Here is a 14,992-nt window from a genome sequence, read left to right on the forward strand (position 1 = left end):
GAAGAACTTTGGAGAATTAAATTAATGGTTCATGAATCTGAAGCGGTCTGAATGAAGTCAGGTTTCATCATTTAGTTACATCTCTTTAAGAAATCACTCCCCAACGACAAGGATGACATCTCTCAAGCGACATCTGCCCATGTTTTCCTGACTAATTACCACCACTAATTTTATTCCTAAAATAATATTTGCCCGTTTTAATCACCTTCTGAATCTAGGCCAGTAGCTTGATCATGTAATCTCTACTGACCATTGCAATTCATTACAATAGTTTTGGTTTTTTTTCCCTAAAAATAATCTCCTATCGCTCTTGATGAATGTCAACACCAATGCTTCCGATCATTCCAGATTTCCACCCACCTCAATGAAAGAGCACCAAAATGTTTTCCAATTATAAATATCCCAATTTATTTTCAAAATACATGAGGGTACAGTGGCCGCATTCTTTTATCAACTTTTTTCTTTAAGCAGTTTGCTTGATCCATTTTAGTCAGGTTTTTGACCGGAGTTCAGCAGTGAGACAGCTCTGGTGAGGGTCGTCAATAATTTGGAGTCTACAAACAAAGGCTTTCCAAGCATTCTCCATCTTGATCTTAGCGCAGCTTTAGGTACAACTGACGATAGCATTTTCCTCAATCAGTTGAAACTCATGATAGAGGTCTCACAAATGGCCTTGCAATGGCTCCCACTCCTTTTTTGCAAACCGTGTTTCTGTGGGCAGTTATAAGATCTGTGCTGAGCTCAGCACAGATCGCTCAAACCCCACTGGATATGTTAACATTAGTACACGGGCGACACACTATTCTGTGCTCAACTGTCCTCGGCTTGGGTGCTCTCTTCTTCACTATCTCTCAAACATGTTGTATTAATGTATTGATTATCCGATTCATGTATTCATGGTTATATCCATGCTGAGCGAGAGAAGGCAGAAAAACAGGCAATAGAATCGCAGGTTAAACCCCAGCTTCACTACCCAGTCAGCAACATTTCTATTACTGATACAGGCTATTCTGATCACTGTGCAACAATTATTAACAATGGTGCATTTATATTTACATGCCAACGTATGCATTTGTATGAAGGTACATGTAGATTGGAGGACTGTACAGCCATTGCTGCTAATTCTGCTCTACCATACTCAAAAATTGACCACCACCTGATATTCTGTCAGGGGCTTGCTTCTGCGTTCTGTTGTTTGTAGATTTTAACGTTCATGTAAATGTCCCATGACATTATTCAGTTACAGACGTCCTTGCCATTCTTCAGTTGTTTGGCCTCAAGCAGCATGTTCAAGTCCGTACTCCTTCAGACATACTCAATAATAAGTTTGCTCCAATGGCTTCCCAGTCAGTGACATTTCTATTATTGATGAAGGCTTGTCTGATCACTGTGCAGTCATCTCCACGATGCCCTTATCATGCAAATTCTCTCCCCATCAATGCCAGATTTCTTACCATATGTAAATTTCATTACTTAGTTTACGATTACTGAGGACTTTGCCCTTTCCTTCCTCTTTAAGGAGACTGCTTAAACACATTTAAATTACACATTTAAATTACTTATCTCCTCTCAAGACTTAACTGATTTCTAATAATTAGCCATCCCTATGGCATTTCGCAGAAAATCAGGTTTCATCATTAGCAACATCTCCTTAAAACATCACTCACCAACGACAAGGATGTTATCTCTCAAAGACAGCTGCCCATTTTGCCTGCCTAATTACCATCACTAATTTTATTCCTAAAATTATATTTGACACTTTTAATCACGTTCTGAATCAAGGCCAATAGCTTGCTTATGGAATCTCGACTGACCATTGCAATTTATTCCAACAATGTTTTTCCCTCATAAAATAATCTCCACTGGCTCTTTGATGATTGTCAACACCAATGGTTCTGAAACCTTCAGATTTCCACCATCTCTTTGAAAGGGCACCGCAATTTATTTCCAAATTTAACTCTCCCATATTTTTCAAAATGCTTGAGCATATTGTGGCCACACTGTTTTATCCACGTTTTTCTTTAAACAACTTGTTTGATCCATGTCACTCAGGTTTTAGACCTGGGTTCACCACTGAGACCGCTCTGGTGAACGTCGTCATTGATTTGCTGTCTGCAAACAAAGCCTTTCCAAGCATTCTCCTCATTGATCTTAGCGCAGTTTTTATTAAACTGACCATAGCGTTTTCCTCAATCAGTTGAAACTCATGATAGAGGTCTTTGGACATTGCCTTGAAATGTTTTCACTCCTTATTTGCAAACCTTGCCACGATGTTCTGTTGTAATATCTGTGCTGAGCCCCACTTAATTCAGTGTACATGGCCCCGCTTGGAGCTTCGCTCAAACACCAAAGGCTCGTTTAATATTGCTACAGGGACGACACACTACTCTGTGCTCAACTGGGATCAGTTGGGATCAATTGAGCACAGATGTGGCAATTTTTCTACAATGTGATCGCGATGAATCTGATATTCTTCTAATTGCCCCCCGCCCCCCCACGAACTGTCCAGGGCTGGCCTCCTCCATTTAGTGATCCATGGTCAAAATGTCTGCATAACAAACAAATCTAGAAATATTGGCGTTGTCTTCGATCAGTCTTGAAAATTTTCGTTCAAATGTTACCAAAGTTGTGAGGACGTTATCATTGTATCCATTGAATGTTGCCCGGCAGCGCCAATTTTTTTGTTCTTAAGATGCTGAGAAACTGATCCATGTGCTCGTTTTCTGACGTCTCGACTGTTGTTATGCTCTGCTATCTGGAGCCTCGAGTGACCTCATGAGTCGCCTGCAGTCTGTCCAAAATGTTGCCTCAAGAAGCTCACTCACACTCTTCTTCATGACCATTTATCACCGATGGTGATGTCTCTGCATTGGCTTTCATTTCAAACCCTGATTGAGTTTAGGATTTTACTACTTTTGTTCACGGCTTCAATTGATCCTGCTGCAGGTTATATCCAGACACTGATTCGGCCACACCCTCCACTATCCATTCACACACTCCGCTATTCTTCCACATTCCACAATATCCATGCCCGTAGCAAATTAAATAATTGTAATATCATTGGATAGTTTTTTTTGTTTCCACTTCTATTCTCATAAAATATAAGGTTGTGAGGAAAGACAGAACTTTTGAAACTGACCCTCACATTATACCTCAACCATTGGCACCAGCTGCCAGTTTACTACTTTACAGATGACTTATGGAGTTAATTACAACGGATAAACAACAATTAACATACAATTCCACTGCATGGACATGATACCCTAAACATCGTGAAAAAATGGTGGACTCAAAGCGTCGTCCTTGAGACTTGACATGTATGGGGTAATGGTGGAGGATGTGGAAGGGGGGAGTGTGCCCACATAAGAATAGGTAGTGGTGGGTAGGGACAGTTGTTTTGAAAAATATAGGATGAGCTCCAGCGATAACACAGCTTTTGTGAACACTTCCTAATTTCTCTTGATGTACGTTACAGTTACACATGCTTAAGTATGCATTGAATGGTAGAGTACATGCTCCCCGGAATATATGTTAATGTTTTCATCATCGGATGCATGTGTTCATGGATATATCCAGGTGCAGTGTGCTATGGAGAAAGAGAATGCGAGACGAGCTCAGGTAACACCCATGCTTCACTACCCAGTCACTAACATTTATATTACTGATGCATGCTGATATAATTACTGTGCAGTAATTGTTAACAATGATAAATCGATATTTGAATGCTAACCTAAGCATTTGTATGAAGGTACATGTAGATTGGAGGACTGTACAGCCATTGCTGCTAATTCTGCTCTACTATACTCCAAAACTGACCACCACCTGATCTGCTGTCAGCAGCTTGCTTCTGCGTTCTGTTGTTTGTAGATTTTAACGTTCATGTAAATTCCCTATTACATTATTCAGTTACAGACTTCCTTGCCATTCTTCAGTTGTTTGGTCTCACGTGGCATGTTAAAGTCCCTACTCATTCCTTCGCAAGTACTCTGGTAGAAATGTGCTCTCATGGCTTCACAGGCAGCGACTTTTCTATGATCGATGCAGCCCTACTGATGACTGTGCAGTAATCTTCACGATGACCTTATCGTGCACATTTCTCCCCATCAATGCTCGAATTCTTTCCATATGCTAAACTCCAGTACTTATTTATCAATTTCTGAAACCTTTGCCATTTCCTGACTCTTTAAGGAGACTGCTTTGTTTTATAATGCCACTCTTTTACACATTGAAATCACTTACATCCTCTCAAGATTTAATCGATTTTTACAATGGCAAATTAATGGTTCGTAATTCAAAAGGGGTCTGGAGAAAGTCAGGTTTCATCATTTAGCGACATTTATTTAAGAAATCACTCCCCAACGACAAGGATGACATCTCTCAAGCGACATTTGACAACTTTGCCCACCTAATTACCATCAAAAAGTTTATTCCTTAACTTGATTTGCCATGTTTAATCACCTTCTGAATCCATGCGAATAGCTTGCTTATGAAACCTCTAATGACCATTTCAATTAATTCTATCACTTTTTTTTTCTCATAAAATAACCTCCACTAGCCCTTCATGATTGCCAACACCAATGGTATTGACTCCTCAAATTTCAACGACCTCTTTGAAATTGCACCACAATTTACTTACAATTTAACTCTCACATATTTTTAAAAAAATACTTGATCATACTGTTGCCACACTGTTTATCCACGTTTTTCTTTAAACAACTTGCTTGATCCATTTCAGTCAGGTTTTAGGACTGCATTAACCACAATACCTGCAGTCAAATGCAAACAAAAAAATACACTATGATAATATCTGATGCATTGTCCTTGAAACTGATTGGTCCACACCAAGGGACGGATTTATTTTGAGCCTCGACCCAATTGGTGCTTGACCAGAGGATTGCAGGTATTGTGGTTAATGCAGGCATGAATCCTCGTAAGAAGGTTTCAGTTTTGTTGCCAGAAAAAAGGGGAAAAACCCTATTATTATGTTTTGATACTGACAACGGAGGTCTAATGATGTAGATGCTCACCCCGAGCCCTCATTACTTTGATAGTGCATTGTCATTGAGCTGTACGCCTTTTGGCATCCTCTGGTCGAGCACCAATTGGGTTAATGCTCAAAAGAAAGCCGTCCCTTGGTGTGGACCAATCAGTTTCAAGGACAATGCATATTTTATCATAGTGTTTTTTTTTTGTTTGCATTTTGACTGCAGGTATTGTGGTTAATGTAGTAACATGAATCCTTATAAATAGGTTTCAGTTTTGTTGCCAGAAAAAAGGGGAAAAACCCTATTATCATATTTTGGTACTGGCTAAGGAGGTCTAATGACATTGGATTATTTTTAATTAGTTTCCCGTTCCAGTCTCATCAAATGTAAGGCTGTGAGGAAAGACGGAACTTTTGAAACAGACCCTTACATTAGACCTGAAACATTGGCAGCACCTGCCAGTGCACTGCGTTAAAGATGACTGATCGAGTTATTTAAACAGACAAACAATAATAAACATGAGATTCCATTGCATGGCCACGAGACTCTAAACATTTTGGCAAAATGTGCATCTCAATCATAATCCTTGAGACTTGACATGTATGGGGTAGTGGTGGAGGATGTGGAAGGGGGAGTGTACCCATATAGGAATATGTAATGGTGGATGGGGACAATTGTTTGAGCAATATAGGATGAGCTCCAGTGACAACACAGATTTTGTGAACACTTCCTGATTTCTCTATATGTACGGTACAGTTACGCATGCTTAAGTATGCATTGCGTGGAATAATACATGCTCCCCAGAATATGTATTAATGTGTTCATCATCGGATGGATGTGTTTATGGCTATATCCAGGAGGAGCGTGTGAAGGAGGAAAAGAAGGCAAGAGAATCGCAGGTAAAACCCTAGCTTCACTACCCAGTCAGCAACATTTCTATTACTGATAGAGGCTATTCTGATCACTGTGCAATAATTATTGCCAATGGTGCATCGATATTTGAATGCTAACGTATGCATTTGTATGAAGGTACATGTAGATTGGAGGACTGTACAGCCATTGCTGCTAATTCTGCTCTACCATACTCAAAAACTGACCACCACCTGATCTGCTGTCAGCGGCTTGCTTCTGCATTCTGTTGTTTGTAGATTTTAACGTTCACGTAAATGTCCCATGACATTATTCAGTTACAGATTTCCCTGCCATTCTTCAGTTGTTTGGTCTCACGCAGCATGTTAAAGTCCCTACTCCTTCCTTCGGACATACTCTGGTATACGTGTGTTCCAATGGGTTCCGAGTCAGCGACCTTTCTATGATTGATGAAGGCCCTTCTGATCACCGTGCAGTAATTTTTACGATGCCCTTATCTTGCAAATTTTCTCCCCATCAATGCCAGATGTCTTTCCATATGTTAAACTCCATTACTTGTTTGTCAATTACTCAGACCTTTGCCCTTTCCTGCCTCTTTAAGGAGACTAGTTTGTTACATGCCACTCTTTTACACATTTTTTTATCACTTATCTCCACTCAATATTTAATTGATTTCTACCATAAAGCCCTCCCAATGGCATTTAGAAGAACTTTGGAGAATTAAATTAATGGTTCATGAATCTGAAGCGGTCTGAATGAAGTCAGGTTTCATCATTTAGCTACATCTCTTTAAGAAATCACTCCCCAACGACAAGGATGACATCTCTCAAGCGACATCTGCCCATTTTTTCCCACCTAATTACCACCACTAATTTTATTCCTAAAATTATATTTGCCAGTTTTAATTACCTTCTGAATCTAGGCCAGCAGCTTGATTATGTAATCTCTACTGACCATTGCAATTCATTCCAAAAGTTGTTTTTTCTCATTAAATGATCTCCATTCGCTCTTAATGATTGTCAATACCAATGGTTCCGATACCCGCAGATTTCCACCCACCTCATTGATAGGGCACCAACATTTTTTTCCAATTTTAAATATCCCAATTTATTTTCAAAATACATGAGGGTACAGTGGCCACATTGTTTTTTCAACGTTTTCCTTTAATCAGTTTGCTTGATCCATTTCAGTCAGGTTCGTCAATGATTTGGAGTCTACAAACAAAGGCTTTTCAGCATTCTCCTCCTTGATCTTAGCGCAGCTTTTAGTAAAACAGACGATAACATTTTCCGCAATGAGTTGAAATTCATGATAGAGGTCTCGTGAATGGCCTTGCAATGGCTCCCACTCCTTTTTTTGCAAACCGTGTTACTGTGGGCAGTTATAAGATCTGTGCTGAGCCCAGCACAGATCGCTAAAACCCCACTGGATATGTGAACATTAGTATAAGGCCGACATACTATTCTGTGCTCAACTGTCCACCGCTTGGGTGCTCTCTTCTTCACTCTCTCTTAAAATGTTGTGTTAATGTATTGATTATCCGATTCATGTGTTCATGGTTTTATCCAGGCTGAGCGAGAGAAGGCAGAAAAGAAGGCAAGAGAATCGCAGGTAAAACCAAAGCTTCACTACCCAGTCAGCAACATTTCTATTACTGATAGAGGCTATTCTGATCACTGTGCAGTAATTATTAACAATGGTGCATCGATATTTACATGCCAACGTATGCATTTGTATGAAGGTACATGTAGATTGGAGGACTCTACAGCCATTGCTGCTAATTCTGCTCTACCATACTCAAAAACTGACCACCACCTGATCTGCTGTCAGCGGCTTGCTTCTGCATTCTGTTGTTTGTAGATTTTAACGTTCACGTAAATGTCCCATGACATTATTCAGTTACAGATTTCCCTGCCATTCTTCAGTTGTTTGGTCTCACGCAGCATGTTAAAGTCCCTACTCCTTCCTTCGGACATACTCTGGTATACGTGTGTTCCAATGGGTTCCGAGTCAGCGACCTTTCTATGATTGATGAAGGCCCTTCTGATCACCGTGCAGTATTTTTACGATGCCCTTATCTTGCAAATTTTCTCCCCATCAATTCCAGATGTCTTTCCATATGTTAAACTCCATTACTTGTTTGTCAATTACTCAGACCTTTGCCCTTTCCTGCCTCTTTAAGGAGACTAGTTTGTTACATGCCACTCTTTTACACATTTTTTATCACTTATCTCCACTCAATATTTAATTGATTTCTACCATAAAGCCCTCCCAATGCGCATTTAGAAGAACTTTGGATAATTAAATTAATGGTTCATGAATCTGAGGCGGTCTGAATGAAGTCAGATTTCATCATTTAGCTACATCTCTTTAAGAAATCACTCCCCAACGACAAGCATGTCATCTCTCAATCAGCAGCTGCCCATTTTGCCCACCTAATTACCACCACTAATTTTATTCCTAAAATTATATTTGCCAGTTTTAATTACCTTCTGAATCTAGGCCAGCAGCTTGATTATGTAATCTCTACTGACCATTGCAATTCATTCCAAAAGTTGTTTTTTCTCATTAAATGATCTCCATTCGCTCTTAATGATTGTCAATACCAATGGTTCCGATACCCGCAGATTTCCACCCACCTCATTGATAGGGCACCAACATTTTTTTCCAATTTTAAATATCCCAATTTATTTTCAAAATACATGAGGGTACAGTGGCCACATTGTTTTTTCAACGTTTTCCTTTAATCAGTTTGCTTGATCCATTTCAGTCAGGTTCGTCAATGATTTGGAGTCTACAAACAAAGGCTTTTCAGCATTCTCCTCCTTGATCTTAGCGCAGCTTTTAGTAAAACAGACGATAACATTTTCCGCAATGAGTTCAAATTCATGATAGAGGTCTCGTGAATGGCCTTGCAATGGCTCCCACTCCTTTTTTTGCAAACCGTGTTACTGTGGGCAGTTATCGCTAAAACCCAACAGTCTATGTGAACATTAGTATAAGGCCGACATACTATTCTGTGCTCAACTGTCCACCGCTTGGGTGCTCTCTTCTTCACTCTCTCTTAAAATGTTGTGTTAATGTATTGATTATCCGATTCATGTGTTCATGGTTTTATCCAGGCTGAGCGAGAGAAGGCAGAAAAGAAGGCAAGAGAATCTGAGGTAAAACCCCGGCTTCACTACGCAGTCGGCAACATTTATTTTATTGATGCAGGTTAATCTTATTACTGTGCAGTTATGATTAATGCTAGTGCATAGATATTTTCATGCCAACGTTTGCATTTCTATGAAGATGTATGCAGATTGCAGGACTGTGCAGCCGTAGCAAAAAATTCTGCTCTACCATAGTCCTAAACCGACCACCACCTGATCTGCTCTAAGCGGCCACCTTCAGTATTCTGTTGTTTGTAGATTCTAACGTTCACGTGAATATCCCAATACATGATTCAGTCATAAACTTCCTTGCCATTTTTCAATTGCTTGATTTCACGGAACATGTTTAACGCCCTACTCACACCATCGGACATACTCATAAATAAGTGTGCTCCAATGGCTTCGCAGTCATTGACATTTCTCTTCTTGATGAAGGCTTGTCTGATCACTGTGCAGTCATCTCCACGATGCCCTTATCATGCTCATTCTCTCCCCATCAATGCCAGATTTCTTACCATATGTAAATTTCATTACTTAGTTTACGATTACTGAGGCCTTTGCCCTTTCCTTCCTCTTTAAGGAGACTGTTTTGCTATATAATGCCACTATTTTACACATTTAAATTACTTATCTCCTCTCAAGACTTAACTGATTTCTACCAATAACCAATCCCTATGGCATTTCGAAGAACTATGGACAATGAATTCAATGGTTTATAAATCTGAGCGGGTCTGGAGAATGTCAGGTTTAATCATTTAGCTACATCTCCTTAACACATCACTCACCAACGACAAGGATGTTATCTCTCAAACCACAGCTGTCAATTTTTGCCACCTAATTATCACCAGAAAGTTAAATCCTAAAATTATATTTGACGTTTTTAATCACATTATGAATCAAGGCCAATAGCTTGCTTATGGAATCTCGACTGACCATTGCAATTTATTCCAACAATGTTTTTCCCTCATGAAATAATCTCCATTGTCTCTTGATGATTGTCAACACCAATGGTTCTGAAACCTCTATTTGAAAAGGCACCACAATTTCTTTCCACATTTATATATCCCATATTTTTTAAAATACTGTGGCCACTGTTTTATCCACGTTTTTCTTTAATAAACTTGTTTGATCCATGTCACTCAGGTTTTAGACCTGGGTTCACCACTGAGACCGCTCTGGTGAAGGTCGTCAATTATTTGTTGTCTGTAAACAAAGGCTTTACAAGCATTCTCCTCCTTGATCTTAGTGCAGCTTTTAGTAAACTGACCATATAATTTTCCTCAATCAGTTGAAACTCATGATAGAGGTCTCGGACATCGCCTTGCAATGGTTCCACTCCTTATTTGCAAACCTTTTCACGATGGGCAGTTTTAATATATTTGCTGTGCCCGACTTAATTCAGTGTACATAGCCCCGCTTGGAGCTTTCCTCAAACACGAAAGGATACTTTAATATTGCTACAGGGACGACACACTACTCTGTGCTCAACTGGGTTCAGACTCTGTATCCTCGCCCTGGGTGTTCTCTTCATCACTTTCTCTTGATATTTTCGATGTGACGGTGATGAAACCGAGATCCTTCTAATTGGTTACCCCCCCCCCCCCCGAACTGTCAACGGCTGGCCAACTCCATCTGTTGATCGATGGTCATAATGTCTGCCTCACAAACAAAGCGAGAAATCGTGGTGTTTTCTTCGATCAGTTTTTTTTTTACTTTTCGTTCACATTTCACCAAAGTTGTGGGGTCGTTATTAGTTTATTCAAGGAATATTACCTGGCTGCTCCACTTTCTTTGTTCTGAAGATGCTGATAAACTGGTCCATGTGCTCGCTATATGACGTCTCGATTTTTGATATGCTCTGCTCTCTGGAGCCTCAAGTAACCTGAATAACCTGCAGTCTGTCCAAAATGTGGCTGCCAGAGGCTCACTCACACTCTTCTTCATGACCATTCCTCAACAGTGATGATGTATCTGCATTGGCTTCCATTTGAAACCCGGATTGAATGTAGGATTTTACTACTGGTGTTCACAGCTTCAAATTGTCCTGCTGCAGCTCATATCCAGACATTGATTTGGGCACACCCTACACTATCCAGCCACACAATCTGTTATCCAGCCACATTCCCCAATATCCACAACCATAGCAAATGAAATTATCGTACTATCATTGGATACTTTTTATTGGTTTCCTGTTCTCTTCTCATACAATGTAAGGCTGTGAGGAAAGACAGAACTTTTGAAGTGGACCCTCACATTAGACCTGAACCATTAGCAGTAGCTGCCAGTGCACTGCGTTGTAGATGACTGAGTGAGTTATTTACAACAGATAAACAACAATAAACATAAGATCCCATTGCATGGCCATAAGATACTAAACATCGTGACAAAATGTGCGTCTCAAGCGTAATCCTTTAGACTTGACATGTATGGGGTAGTGGTGGAGGCTGTGGAAGTGGGGAGTGTGCCCACATAGAAATAAGTAGGGGTGGGTGGGGACAGTTGTTTAGAGCACTATAAGATGAGCTCCTTTGTGAACACTTCCTAATTGTCCTCTTTGGTTCTTTCGGTAAAGTCACGTAGGTATAAAATTACTTTACCGAAAGAACCAATGAGTATGGATTTCTGCAGTCACGAAAGCTTCAAATCAAGACTTACTAATTGCTCTATATGAACCTTATTGCGGGAACCCGGGGTCACAACAAACATAATTTTTGGCGACTACGTCCCACCGCGCACATAAACCCCGCCACCCACTTGGCGCAGATCATTCTGTTGTCACGTCGTGTCCAAGCGCAGCGAGGACGAATTCGCAGAAGAGCTGAACAAGTGAATGCACTCCATGCTCGGGTATGGGCAGGATCATAACAAGTCTTATCCAAAGCTGCTCAAACTGCCTACACGACTTAAGTCCTTTATTTCTCATATACAGTGAAACTGCTCTCTTATCTTCAATATTATTTGTGATCTACCAATGTCTGCAGCCAGGATCAATCGATAACAATCCTATGACCTGCAGATATTTAACAGATGAGATGTGTTGCACCATAAATTCCTCCTGTTTGATAATACTTCTCTTGTCCGTATGCATCTGTGCAGATCGTTTTTTTGTTGTTAAGCCATAGTCCCAACATACCACTCTTATCAGTGTGGATAAGAGGAGCGGCGACGCACTACTCTGTAGAGTAACATCGGTATAAACACTTGTTACAATATGAACAGCGCATTGAAAACACGTACTATTGTATGTACTGTTTACAAAGCGTGTTCACAAATCCACACTGATAAACACGATGATTGACAGAGGGGTGTAAATTATTTTTCGTTAGTGTATTTAAATGCAGGCAAGTAGTTTTCAGTTTTAAAGGCACAGTTTAACAAGAAAACACTTGCCACCATCTTTCAAACCTACTGGTGAAAAATAGCATAGTTTTTTTTTCCTTAATAACATCATGTTCACGCGAGAGCCGGGGGCTTATGGAACCCGGGGTCTCGCCATAAGGATAATATGATGTTACAGGTACATAAGCTTAAGTAACCATTGCATTGCATAAGACATGCTCTCCAGAATTTGCTTTAATGTTTCATCATCGGATGCATGTGTTCATGGCTATATTCAGGCGAAGCATGCGACGGCTGAACAAAAGGCAAAACACTATGAGGTAAAACCCATGCTTCGCTACCCAGTTATTAATTTTTCAATTATTCATGTAGGTTAATATGATATATTTGCAGTGATTATTAACAATAGTGCATATATATTTGCATCCCAACGTAAGCATATATATGAAGATGTATGCACATTTTAGGACTGTGCAGCCATTGCTGCAATTCTGCTCTACCATACTCCTTTCACAACCACCTGATCTGCTTTAAGCGACTTGCTTCTGGATTCTGATGTTTGCAGCTTTTAACATTCATGGAAATGCCCAAATACATTATTCAGTAACACACTTCCTTTCCATTCTTCAGTTGTTTGGCCCTACTCACACCCTAGGACATATGCTGAAATAAGTGTGATACATTGGCTTTCCAGTCAATGACCTTTATATTATTGATGCAGGCTCATCTAATCAGTGTTCAGTCATCTCAATGATACACTTACTTTGGTCGCTCTCCTTCCCACAATGCCATTTGTCTTACTATTTGCTAACCTACACTACTCACGTATCAATTACTGAGGCCTTTGCCTTTCCTTGCTCTTTAAGGAGACTGCTTTTTACATACACATTTTGATCTCTTACCTCCTCTAAAGACTTTTTTTCGATATAAAGCGTTATAAAATAATAAAAATAAAACAATAAAATAAAATTATCACGACGTTTTGGCCACAACACAAGTAGCCTTCTTCAGGTGAAGGAACAGAACTGTCGGGACGACAGCGCTTCATTGGACACTGGTAAGCTTGGCAGCATCTTTTAAGCTGGGTGGGAGGAGCAGAGCGCCTTGACAAAGGAGTTTACATATCAATAGAATAATTTTGCATTGAAATAGCTATGTTAAAGTGTTGGATTAGCAAGGTGTTAAAGTCAGAAATTAGCATGTAACTGGGATATTTGCATGATTTTAATGTGAGGGATTAGCATCTAACTGGTCACGGAAGTAGCTATGTTAAAGTCAAGAGTTTATATACCAACAGAGGCATTTAGTATATTGACACTAAAGAACTGCAACTACCCAACTATCATACAATAAGCCAATGTGAAAAAACTAAGTATAAACTACATCGATATAATAAATGTACTCAATATATTCTTCAATAAGTTGAGCTATTAACATTAAGTAACTGGGTATACACTACACTATATAATGAATACCATATAGTAAACTGATAAAAAAACTAAAATATAAACTACATCAATGTTATCAATAAACTCAATATACTCTCCAATCAGCTGAACTACTAACAATACGTTACAATTCTATGTCGAAAAAAGGTGGCGGTTTTTTCTTTTCAACGTTAGCACCACGGAAAGCGACGAGCTTTGTTCAGACGGACGAGTCCATCCATGCTCGGAATGGAGGAGGGGGGGAGAGAGAGAAAAAACCACGATGCGCTGCTCTGTCCTGTGTTGCGTTACAACTATGCCATAAACTAGACTAGTATACATTACAATATTATACCTTCCAATCTAAACTACATTGTATAATATCGTATACACAGCCCAATGTAAGCTCTAACATTATGCATTATATTGATACGTCTCCAACTAAACTTTTTTCTACATTACACGAATATACACCATAATATACACTGCCATAGACAAACCCCACCCTTGATTTATACAATGCGTTACTATACACTACCCTATACTTTAGACTATAAAATATTAGACTTGTAATATTACACTATGTATTATTCTACCATACTACTGTATACCATACTGCTGTATATTCACTATACAATTACGATACTATATATTGCCTTATCAATTATGTTAATACATTACGCTGTTATGTTATTTATTATTATACAACATGCTATAAACCATACCATTGACTAGCGTGTGAAAGATATAAAGAGGCAGTGCCAGCGAATGGACTGCGGTCTGAAAGTCACCGTAAAATATAATCAATCAAGAACCGAAATGGTTTATAACATCTTTCCAATGGTAAATAATCCAGAATCCATCTTCTCAGTTGAAATTGTCTCTGTGTTTGTATATGTGGATGGCCTCATGAACGAATCTCTCATGGTAGCCGGATGGCTTGCAGAGAACCTCCGTCTTGGAGAAGTCAATGTCATGTGAGCCCACTGAATAGTAACAGTGATCTGCCACGGCTGAGGTGTTCGTCCTACCATGTTTCAAGTCTGCTTTATGTTCACGGATGCGGTCCGAGATATGTCGTTTGGTTTCTCCAATGTAGCTTCTACCACAGAGGCAACTTGGTTTGTAAACGCCCGGGTACTGTATGTCTGGAACCACATATTTTAAAGACGGAACCAGATCACGGATTTTATGTACTGTGTTGAATCGGACCTGG

Source organism: Petromyzon marinus, chromosome 78, assembly GCF_048934315.1.
Source record: "Petromyzon marinus isolate PM22_M1 ecotype Great Lakes invasive population chromosome 78, UKy_Petmar_22M1.pri1.0, whole genome shotgun sequence".
Classification (NCBI taxonomy): domain Eukaryota; kingdom Metazoa; phylum Chordata; class Hyperoartia; order Petromyzontiformes; family Petromyzontidae; genus Petromyzon; species Petromyzon marinus.